We start from the raw sequence: 12,471 nt of genomic DNA, 5'->3' as shown, positions 1-12,471 counted from the left end.
CATTCAAAGGGAGGGCATCACATAAGGTTGTGAATACTGAGAGGCAGGTATCACGAGGTCCAGCTTAGAGTCTGCTTGCTACAACCACTTTTAAAAATTGGTTAAAAAAACTGAAAATAGAATATTCATTTCCTACTGATAAAATTCATAATCTGGTGTCAAACGATTTTTACAGTTTCATCCTTTGTCATTTAGACCTGTTATCTAAGTTCCAGTCACTCACTCAAATATTCTTAAAATTTTAAAAATATCCTTCTTGGGCCGGGCGCGGTGGCTCACTCCTGTAATCCCAGCACTTTGGGAGGCCAAGGCGGGTGGATCACGAAGTCAGGAGATCCAGACCGTCCTGGCTAACACAGTGAAAGCCTGTCTCTACTAAAAATACAAAAAAAAATTAGCCAGGCGTGGTGGTGGGTGCCTGTAGTCCCAGCTACTCGGGAGGCTGAGACAGGAGAATGGCGTGAACCCAGGAGGCGGAGCTTGCAGTGGGCCAAGATCGCGCCACTGCACTCCAGCATGGGTGACAGAGTGAGAATCCGTCTCAAAAAAAAAAAAAAAAAAAAAAAAATTACCCTTCTTCTCACTCAAGTATTCCATCTGTATGAATACTTCCCTTCTCCATGTTCACAGATAACTTTCTGCACTGTATTATTTTGTTACTTTTAAGAATAAATTATATGTATTTGTTTATAGTCAATCTCTGCAACTATACTAGGAGCTCCTTTTTAAAAGTCAGGTTTCTTGCATTTACTTACACAAAATAAAATTTACTGAATACATGAATGTGTAAACGAATGGGGAGGGATATGGTTTGATAGGAAAGAAATGTCATGCCATTATTACTTAGATTTAGTGTTTTATAATGTTCTTTTTATTTTCTAGGCTTAAATATTCTAAAAGTATTAATGTTAATCACTATTTTAATTTATTTATCCAAGAACTCTTTAGCAGTAATAATATGACCACTTGGTTATTACCTATATTTTGTGTTTTAAAAACTCTAAAATCCTCCTTCCCCTACAATATGCTGTTTCTTTTTGTTCTTCTGAAAGTTCTGGGTAATTGACTCATTTCAGTTAAGATATTAAAACTTCTGTTTACCAAGTTAATATAAATTGGGAAATTTAACATAATATCCATTAGTATGACAGTATATATGACTTGACATTTGAACTCAGTAAACTTGCAAGACCCAGGAGCTCCAGAAGGTTCCAATGCTTGAATCAAAAAAAATGAGTGAAGGAATATACAGTGCTCAGGACAGTTCGTCACAGATAAGATCTATATATGGTATACAGATGAACTAATTTTCATTCACTGATTATTTAATATTATTGCATATTCTTTAATATTTTTCTAATAGTTAGAGATCCTTAAGTTTGAGAAGTCCTGATAAGATACCAAACTTATATTTTAATCTAACAAATACTTCTTGATGTTTATAAGGATGATCATGGACTGACCACTGCTCTTCATGAATTTATGGTCTAAAAAGGCTTTTTGGTATCTACTCCTTGGTAGTCCCAGCTGCAACCTTTCTGCGGTGCAAAGGCTAAGAATGATTTAGGACCAGAAAAGGTAAAATTAAAACACTCTCTCCTATAGAATGCTCACAAACAGTTAGGAGTTCAGGTAAATTATTGCACGTTTTAACTCATCTATTGGGGAACACTTCTAACTTTAGGAGAGGTGGACAGTGTGGGTCATACTTACGTGGAATGGTGGCCTAAACAAATGCTTTATATTCAGTATCCAAAGGTAAATTGTTATGGAGAAACTGAAGCAGCAAACCAGGAGCCAACGGCAGGGTAATCAGTGAGTGAGCTGAACATGAAAACCAAGAATGTAAAAAGATTTTTCACTTAAAGGACAACAAAGTGCCCCCGCTTTCTATTTTGGCCTCAATTCAGACTGTCAATTTGGTCGGAAATACTAAGTTATTTTAATAAGACTGAGCAGGAGTTTTTTGAATCCTAAAATATTAAGCAAAACAAACATTGGTGGGCAAAGAAATAGACACATATATGGAACACGAAGAAAGGAATTAAAAAAAAAAGCAATGTCTTGGTGTGGCAATGATAGCTTTTCATAATTTAATATAACTGATTTATGTATGGTCTTTAATTTTCACACAAACCTCTTAGACATTGTTACTCCCATATTGTAGTGGAAGAAACTAAGCTTCAGAATTGAGTGATTTCCTTATGACTGATGGGATTTGATCTAAGGCCTGACTCCAAAGAGTAACTTTTTCATAGCCTAACTGTGTTAGTCGAAAATAAATTAAGCCAACACTCTGTTAAGTGACAGTTTAGTCACCATAAATACATACATGCATAACCCCACAAAAAGTCCTGAATAATACAAAGGACACCTCTACAATGTCACAGTAATTTGTAGAATCACTTGTGCAGCTGAAGGACATGTATTTGAAAGAGAAATCTCTAATATTTACAAATTCTTGTGACTCCTTTGAAAGAAGTCATTTCAAGAATATTATTGGTAGCATTTGGAGGGTGCTGTTTGCTCCCTTGGTAGGGTATTAAGGATGTTGTGATTTAAAAGGCAGGCACAATTAAGGAGTATGTTACTAGACATCATCGAGATTGATAAAGGTTAGTAGGTAATATGGGAAACTTTTGCCAAATGGAAATTTGCCAAAATATCCTTGGAGAGACTGTAAAAGCTACTCAAGGAATTTGGTTTCAAGGATATTCAGAATTTTTGATTTAGTGTTCCTATTTATAATATTATATATGAAATTGAGCCATATAGTAAATGACAATGGTCTAATATTTTGAACTCGAGACACTGTATATGGCACATATTAAAAGGCAATAAAAAACATACTACCTGCCTCCCAGGAACTCACTCTTTATTAGTTTCCTATGATTGCTATGACAAATTATCACAAACTTGGTTGCTTAAAACTAAAGACATTTATTCTCTCACAGTTCTAGATGTGTTTTCTTTACATTCTTAAAAATTGAAGATCCTAACAAACTTTTGTTTATGTGGGTGGTATCTATTGATACTAAGACATTTAAAAATATTTATTTTTAAGTTTATGTAAAATAACAATATTAAAAAATAATAAGCCCATTACATGTTGACCTTAATAGCCTACTTTAATTTAAAATAGTTACATTTTCCAAATTAAAATTTTATTGAAAACAGGTTTTGTTTCACATTTTAAAAAATGTCTTTACTTTCTGGCTTGAAAAGAGAGCTTCATTCTCACATCTGTTTATGTGTTCATTCCAGGTCAATGTTTTCAGTGAGCTGAATAGTGGCCATGCAAAGATATTAGGTCCTAATCTCTGGAAACTATGAATGTTAACTCATAAGGAAAACTGATCCTTACAAATGTCATTAAGTTAAAGATCTTGACATGGGAAGATTACCCGGAATTATCTGGGTGGGCCCTGAATGTAATCACAAGTATTGTTATAAAACAGAGCCTAAGGGAGGTTTGACACAGAAGAGAAAGCAGTGTGATCACAAAGACAGAGATTGGAATGATGCGGTTACAAGCAAAGAGATGCCTATAGTCGCCAGAAGCTGGAAGAGGCAGAAAACAGATTCTCCCTTAGAGTCTTTAGAGAGAACAGGGTCTTATCAACACCTTGATTTTGACTCAGTGATACTGTTTTTTGGTGACTTTGACATCTAGAACTTTGAGAAAATAAATGTCTTTAGTTTTAAGCCATAACGTTTGTAGTAATTTGTCATAGCAACCACAGGAAACTAATATAATGTTATTTCACTTGATGTTAATGAAGAAAATGTCACCTCATATGAATAAATAGTTGGAAAAGGACTATTTTAATAGCTTCTTAAGATAATTGCAGACCTTTAATTTGATACTATGCCAAAACTCAATAGATGGTAGTGTTTACTAAAGGTTGTTTGTAATATGGTGCTTAAACTTTCATACTCTGTTACTTTAAAATCCATTCATCAGTTTTGTGATTTCAATGGATCTTTTAACCACAGATGATTTGAAACATCCTGCATTGGTTGCTTAGAACATTTCTGTTTACTGAGTTATGAAGATCTAAAATTTTATATATAACTTTAATTTAAAACAGTTATATTTTCCAAATAAAAATTTTATTGAAAACAGGTTTTGTTTCACATTAAAAAAAAATCTCTTTAACTTTAGGCTTGAAAGGAGAGAGCTTCATTCTCAGATCTGCTTATGTGTTCATTCTGGAACAATGTTTGCAGTAAGCTGAATAATGGTCATGCAGTCACCAGAAACTGGAAGAGGCAGGAAACAGATTCTCCCTTAGAGTCTTCAGAGAGAAGAGAGTCTTACCAAAAGAGTTTTCCCTTTCTCTCACAACAACATCCAAACACATGGAAAGCCCTTTAAAATACAGCATCCAATTATCCTACTAGTCTTGTATTTGATCACTATATTCCAAACAACTTAAGCAACAATGAAACTAAATTTTTACTCTTTCTTGCCTTAAGTCATTTGACAAATATTGACTGCATGACTCCTAAAAACAGACAGCACTTTACTAGGTAGTAGGCAAAGAAAAATGAATGTCTTTGAAACACTTATTTCTAACTGTGGTAGATCAGATTGTATACCCTATTCCTCCTTCTGGGAACGCCTAGACAATTTTAATGAAACATGAAGACAAACAAAAGAAAATCTCTTTGAAGGCATTGGAGAAATACCAAGACAGTCAAAATGTGCAGGGCCAACATACTTGCTAGAAGGGAAATGTAAGGAAATGAGTTTGACATTGTGTTCCTCCTTTCCTCTCATGAAATTTGCATTTGTCAAACTGTATTAGAGAGACTGAGAAACAAAGAAGGTAAATAGAAAATTTAGGCAATAAATGGGAGAGGAAGACAAAAATTATAGTTCAAGACCTATAAAGTGAAAGAGAATGACTACACACTCTAAGCTTTCAGTTTTGATCTTTAAAGGCTAAACTCTAGGAAAAGGGTGGACTCTATGTAGAAAGAACAACAATGAAACTGAGCTTCAAATTAGTTAAATCTTAAATGAATTAAGGTGATGTGCCTTTTCACTAGCTGTCCTTTAAAAGCAGAAGTAAACAGTCTATGAAGAAAGGTAATACATAGTGTCTTAAAATGTCTTTACAGCTTATAATATTCAGCCCTCAATAAAATAAAAATTTGGCACGTAAACCAAAAACAAAACACAAAAACATGAACTGACTTAAATAACCAAAGAAACCACACAACTTAAATAGATTAAATAGATGCACCAGAGATCTACATATTGGAGTTAACAGAAAAAAGGTGTTAATATAAATATAATTCATATTTTAAGAGATGGCAACATTGAGGGTTAAGTGAGAAGAAAAAAAGACAGAAAATAGAGAAAAGCATATAGGATACATACAGAACCTTTCAAAGAGCAAGTCAAACACGTTACTAGATTCCCAGATGGAGAAGAAAAGTACATGGAGCAGAAACAACATTTGATGAGATAATGTATGATAATTTAAAAAAATCAATTTAAGGGCATGTATTTAAGAAGAAGTAAAGGGGGTAAGATAAATTTGGAGAAGACCACATTGAGTTACATGAGAGTAAAATTGCTGAAAATCATAATGTAGAGAAAAATCTTAAACACAATCAGAGGAGAAAAAAGACTATCTTTGAAATAATGAAAGCAAGACTGGTAATTGTCTTTTAAGCAGAAATGAAAGAACTCAAAATATAATGAAATGGACTATCTTAAGGATGAAAAGTAAACAACTGTCAATTTTTAATTCTATAACCAATAAAATGGTGCTAAAAAGAAAACTTAAAAGAGATATTTACAAACAAATAAAAAAACTGACAAAACTAGTTAAGAGAGGACACCTAATAAAGTAGTTATTTAGGCAGATAAAAATTGATCCCAGATGAAAATATGTAAATGCAGGCAGGAATAAACAACAAAGAAACAGTAACTATGTTTATAAAGACAAATGAGTATTAACGCATAAAACAGTGATAATAACAAATTTTAGAGTTTAAAAATATGTAGAATTAAAGCATGTAACAATAAGTTCACAAAAATAGGAGAGGACTGTATTTAAGGTGTTTTAAAGCACCTAACACTGTAAAGGATGTGGTAAGAAAACAATTTATACTGCTCAAGAGATAATAATGTAAAAATAGGAAAACTGTTTAAGTAACAAGTTCATAAAGTGAGAAAATGAATAATTAATAATACTTAGCCCAAAAGAAAGAATAAAAATGAAAAAAAAGTTGGTAAAACCAAATAAAAAATCAAATGGTATAAGGTAATTGTCAAATAACACATATCAATAATTATGCATATATTAAATACACTGCTGGAGAAATGATTGTCAGACTGAATAAAAACAAAACTCAGAAATATGCTGCTTTCAAGAGATACTTCTTAAAAACAATAATATCCAAAGGTTAAAAGTAAAATTATAGAAAAAAAACTCATGAAAACTCTACTCCAAAGAAATCCAGCATAAAATTTTAAAAGTAGTCTTTGCAGCAAGATATAGGTTCCATGTTCCTTGGAAAGTAGACTGTAAGATGAAAATTAGCTACAGGAGTCTTTTTTGGGTAATTCTTTTTGGATCAATGCCTGTAGGGGAAAGGAAGGAAATAGGTATAGGAAAGGGGCAAGACAGGTTATGCTACAGTTAAACAAAGGACTCAGGTGACTCCATGCAAAGAATGAAGCTGAGAAAGCTCTTGAGAGTTGCAGGAGTTGGAGTGAGGTGGCTAGACTCTTAAATTAAAACTTTTTATCAACCAATCACTGAATGTTGGCTGTCATCAGAAAGGGGGCTTGACCTTGGGTAAGATGTCTTCCTTCAGCAGAAGGCTAAAAGTTGGAGTTGTCAATCAGGAACATTTCTAATAGCTGGGAGAATAAATCCTTTAGTCCTGATGGGGATCTAAGGAGCACAGAACAGTCAACTACACAGGCTTTTCTTGTTTAGGAACAGATCAACAAGAAAATGGTGCCACTTACATTTGTGCCAAGCTATGCTAAATCATTTATTACTTGAATTCTTATAATAATAATAAAAGATGGGCATCCTTACCATATGCTTATAGATGAAAAATTGAGAATCTGGAAGTCAAGTATCCTTATAAGAAAAGTTAAAGCAAACCTAAGTTGATGTGACTCCCAAGTTTTAGTATTTCCACTATGTTTGTAATTTGTAGCCTAGTAAGTGATTAACTGTAAGAGGAATTTGATAGTACAGAAAAAAGTTTAAAAGTTGAACTGAGCTTACTTTTAGTTTATTTTCATCTTGTTTTATTCTTTTCTGAACAAATGACACATTTATTCCATAAATAGTTCCATTTTAGTTTGAAGGAAAGTGATTCTATGTCTAAAAAGTACTCTAGAAGCTAGATGTAAAGTACTTTTAAATCTGGCATCATTTGATACAGGGCATCCCAAAGAAAAGCCAGTATGACTCATGCTACTAATATGGTTTTCTCTGTATCACAGAGACAATGAATTTGATTTTCCTTTATTCTCAAGAGATTTCAAATGTGATCATTTCCAATGACTAGCCACATTATTCCACAGCTACAATCTTAGAGCATATAGTATAAAATTGCCCAAGTATTTGGATCAAGGTATAAAATGAAGAAATCACTGTGTACTTTGGCTCAATTTTGGAAAATTCTACAATGGTATATTAATCCTCTAATATTCTATTTATACTGAGTAGTGTAGAATTTGGAGAGAGATAGTAAAATAACCAAAAACTGGAATAAATCTATTAAAGTAGGTAACATCTCCATTAGTTTTCACCTTGGTAAATCAAAAGCAAACAAGTCAGGGTCAGCTATGGCCACTATTTCTATTAGAATTTTGTAAGGTTAGGTATTCTCTTCAGAAATCAGTGTGTGTGAGTGTGTATGTGTATGTGTGTTGTGTATTGTGTGTGTATTTATGTTTGTGTGCTAGCCTTCACATGTGTGTAAGAACCAGAGCAAAGTGATAGCACATTTTTGAGCATCTATAAACAGGAATTTTATTTGGAGAATTATTATCTTAATATGTTTTCCCCTGTTTTCTGGAAATTGAAGAACTTCGATTCTCACTGCCTTACTGTGACAGAGATGCCATGAGGTATCTATACATCTTGAAGGCTAACACAAAATCAGTTGGAGTGATTATACAATTTAGCTGCATTTGTGGTGCTAATTTATCTACAGGCATCTGTAAATGACTTTTTTATAAAAAATTCAAAGGCTTTGCTAAAAGCCAAATTAGGCTTGGTGGCAACACAAAAACATTATCAACAAGGGAGGTATCTAAAAGCATGAACAAACAAGGAAATATTACGTGATTTCTGGAAAGACATAAAACCTGATATCAATTTATTAAGTACTGACTATTGTTTTAGTTGAGATCTGAACGAAATTGTGTTGATGGTGGATTTGCCAACTTTCTCTACTGGGATCCAATTTACCTTTTTCCTCTTGGATACTTCTCCGACAAGGTAACTGGGGCCTGCAGTTATTAGCACAGTTACCAAAGTTCAGTGACTGCTCAATGCAGGAGAGGTTATAAATAAAGAAAGAACATTCCTTTATATTATGGTTCCAATGCTATAAAAAATTAAAAAATAAAAATTTGGTACACCGTGAACATCAGTGAAAAGAAACAATGAAAACTAATTTGATCCAATGGCAACAATCTTCAAAATTCATACAGAAAGCAACTAACATATTAGAGATGCTTATATTTATGCCACTGACAGTAATGACAAAAGGAGGCACTTAATGAAGAAAAAAAATTTAAAAAGACCTTTTTTTCAAAGTCATAAGTACAATTATTCATTTTATTTGAATCTGGTAAATTCTGTCAGACTAGTCACAGATAGAGTTTCTGTATCCTGTAGGTCCTTGCAAAATGTTAAATTTGACAGAAATTTTAAAGGTTATTTGATTTGACATCCTCATTTTAAAGAAATATACAAGCCAGGTGCAGTGGCTCACGCCTGTAATCCCAGCACTTTGGGAGGCCGAAGTGGGTGGATCACTTGAGGTCGGGAGTTTGAGATCAGCCTGACCAATATGGTGAAACCCCGTCTCTACTAAAAATAAAATATTAGCTGGGCGTGATGGCAGATGCCTGTAGTCCCAGCTACTTGGGAGGCTGAGACAGGAGAATTGCTTGAAACTGGGAGGCGGAAGTTGCAGTGAGCCGAGATTGTGCCATTGCACTCTAGCCTGGGCGGCAGAGCTAGACTCCATCTCAAAAAATGTAAATAAATAAATAAATAAATAAGAGATACAAAAAGTTTAGTGATTGCTCCACTGTGGCTGAGATGAAAATCCATCATATTTTTTTCCTCAGCTGTCTTTCAATCATACTGAGCAATAGAAAATTCTTCCCTCATTTTTTTTGTGGTAATTTTTAGCTGATAGAACTTAGTAACTAAACAATTGATCTTTATTTAAAGGCCATAGAGAGATTTAAAGTCTTGGAATTATATCTATCATCAAACTTCAAGAAAGTTCACAAATGCAAGCCACTACACAAATAAAATGAACAGGCTTATAAGTAGGCTTTCAAAAAGAACATTGTTCATTCTGCAAATAGCTTGAAGGGTCAATAAATTGAAGATTTATTAGATGAGAAATTCTGGTCTTTAGTCTCTACATGAAAACGCCACAGTAGCTTGAGTTGAAAATCTTAGAACTAAGTATTCTTGATGCTTTCAATGCATATGAGCAGAGATATTTCTAAAGGCATTGAGGCAAGTTGACAATATTCTTTATAGATGAAATCAAGTGAGTTATTTCAATTTTATTACAAATAAATTAACAACCCATTGATATGTAAAGAGAAGGATAATGTTTGAAAGCTGGACACTAATTATCACTTAACAGTGCTCTCCAGGTATCCTTAACTCATTTATATGGCAGATTTATCATCTGTATAAACACATACATTTAGGCATTATCCATAGAAGTAATTACTTAAAATGATATAGTTGAGTTTTCTTAGAATGGTAAATGGGCAAACTGACCTATAGCAATAATCACTAATGCTGCTGCAGTCTTTGCCCTTTAGTGTTTTATACTATGCATTGTATGTAACAGCTATAAAACAGACATGAAATAAAGAATCCAGGTGACATCATTAAAATGGAATTCAAAATGTCATCATCCTCTTCCTTCTGCAAAGTGGTTATTTGTAACTCTGTTGTAGTTTGATTCAAATTAGATATACTATAAATGATTAAAATATGTTTGTTCACAAACAGAAACATTCACATATTCACATATTCATATACTAGTCAATGTTTCACTGATTCAAAGTGATTTTTCTGACAACCTCATGTATTTAAAGTGAAGTTGACTATAGAAGAAGGAAGAAATAATTACTTCAGGCTGGTACAATCAGGAATCACTGTATGGAGAAAACGCACCTGACCAGGAAGCTGAAGTAGGCTTTAGATATTCACAGACAGTAGGAAGGTATCATTCAGAGACAGTAGGAAGGCCAGAAATCAGCTGTAGCATAATCAGCCAAAGCCAGCTAGGAGAAAATTATCACCTGATACCAGTCAAGTCAACCATTATGTATCCTGAAGTTATGTTGGACTAGAATAACTAATGGCATTTCCCCTAAAATTCAATCATCCTTTTAATGTTTTAACATCTGCTCAAGTCTCCATTTGTTTCTGTAGTAATCAGTGTTTGAGGATAATTTAATTTTTTTCATATTTGTCAAAATTATTAAATGTTAAGAATGAGAAATGTTAAAAAAAATTATGAGAAACCATTGATTTGGGTTCAGCTCCTGTACTAACCCTCAATAACCAAACCAACATTGAGTCACTCATGCTAAATTTCCACATCACCAAACCAAAACTAAGTTGTTTATCTGACCTTCTGAGAAATCAGAGGAGAAATGATAGCCAAATCCCCACACAGGCCAGTTTTAGCCAGCATGATAAGAAAGTCCCCTCTGGTTTAACCATTGCAAGGAAAGCAATCTAAAGTAACCTGATGTTAACCAATCTGCTTTTTGTATGTGCTATTTTTGTAGTTATTGTTGTTCCTTCTAAAGCTATCTTATAAAAACTAACTGTTCTGCCATATCTAGTGGAGCACTTTTCTGTTCTTCAGATGAGATGGCCAATTTATACATCAGTAATAAAAGCAATGAAATATTAAAACTAAATTTGTTATAATTTTGTCTTGACAAAATATTGTTGTGTACTTAGGTGGAACTTACATTCTTTAATGGTTTTATTTGTTTTTAAATACACCATATGTGTGCAATTCATATATTATAATCAAAATTATAATATATGTTTTCTTACAGATTTTCTAATGAATGATTTTGTAAAGAGTAATTCTTTAAAAGTTAGTGACTTTTATATTGTTTTCTAAATAAAAAATTTCATGTAAAATTTTAGGTTAAGTAATTAAAATATAATAACATAATAATGTCACTTTTAGGATTCCCAAATACATATAAAAATACTCAATGAAAGTTAGATTTTGTATCATCTGGTGATTTTTAAAAAAATAATTATAGGTGAACTAGTCTTGAAACCAGTACAGTCAACATACTGAAAGTTTTTAATAACAAAAAAAAGCACAGAACACATCAAAGTAGTGAAGTCTTAATTTGGGGAATTGTATGATGTTTTAAGAGACTGGGGGGCTGGGCATGTTGGCTCATGTTTGTAATCCCAGCACTTTGGAAGGCCAAGGCAGAAGGATCACTAGAGCCAAGGAATTCAATACCAGCCTGGGCAACATGGCGAAACTCCATCTCTACTAAAAATACAAAAATTAGCCCGGGGGGTGCGGGGGTGTGGCGCATGCCTGTAGTCCCAATTACTCAAAAGGATGAGGCATGAGAATCGCTTGAACACAGGAGGTGGAGGTTGCAGTGAGTCGAGGTCATACCACTGCACTCCAGCTTGGGCGACAGACTCTGTCTCAAAGAGAGAGAGAGAGAGAGAGAGAGCAAGTGATTAGGGGAAAATCAATCGGGGCCATATAATGGAGGAATCTGATTGCCAGACAAAGAGTTTCGATTTGGTTAGGTTATGGTAAATAACATGAGCTTGTTTGTATTTTAGGAAAATTTATAAGCACCATGTAAGCTAGATTGAAATGAGAAAAAAATAAGCAGGGCAATAGACCTGTAGACCAGTAGACAATTTAGTGCAGGTGAGGGACAACGGGTTCCTAGTTCAGACTGGGGCAATGCGTGTATGGATATGTAGCGGTGGAACATCTATGCTGCTGTGATTGCAGTTAGTTGGAAAGACGGCAAAATGTGTAAGTGACTGGCAACATTGCTCATACATTATTTGTAACCAGGGAGAAAGATGACTATGAAGTGCGCAGAGAGAAATGAGGTGAGAAAATGTCACAAACGTAAGTGAGTAGAAGGGGCAATTAAAAAAAAGAGAGAAATAGGTTCAAAGCAAAAATTGTATTCTCATGTCCATT

Source organism: Gorilla gorilla, chromosome 10 (assembly GCF_029281585.2).
Source record: "Gorilla gorilla gorilla isolate KB3781 chromosome 10, NHGRI_mGorGor1-v2.1_pri, whole genome shotgun sequence".
In the NCBI taxonomy this organism is placed as follows: domain Eukaryota; kingdom Metazoa; phylum Chordata; class Mammalia; order Primates; family Hominidae; genus Gorilla; species Gorilla gorilla.
Note: the sequence above shows the minus strand (reverse complement) of the source record.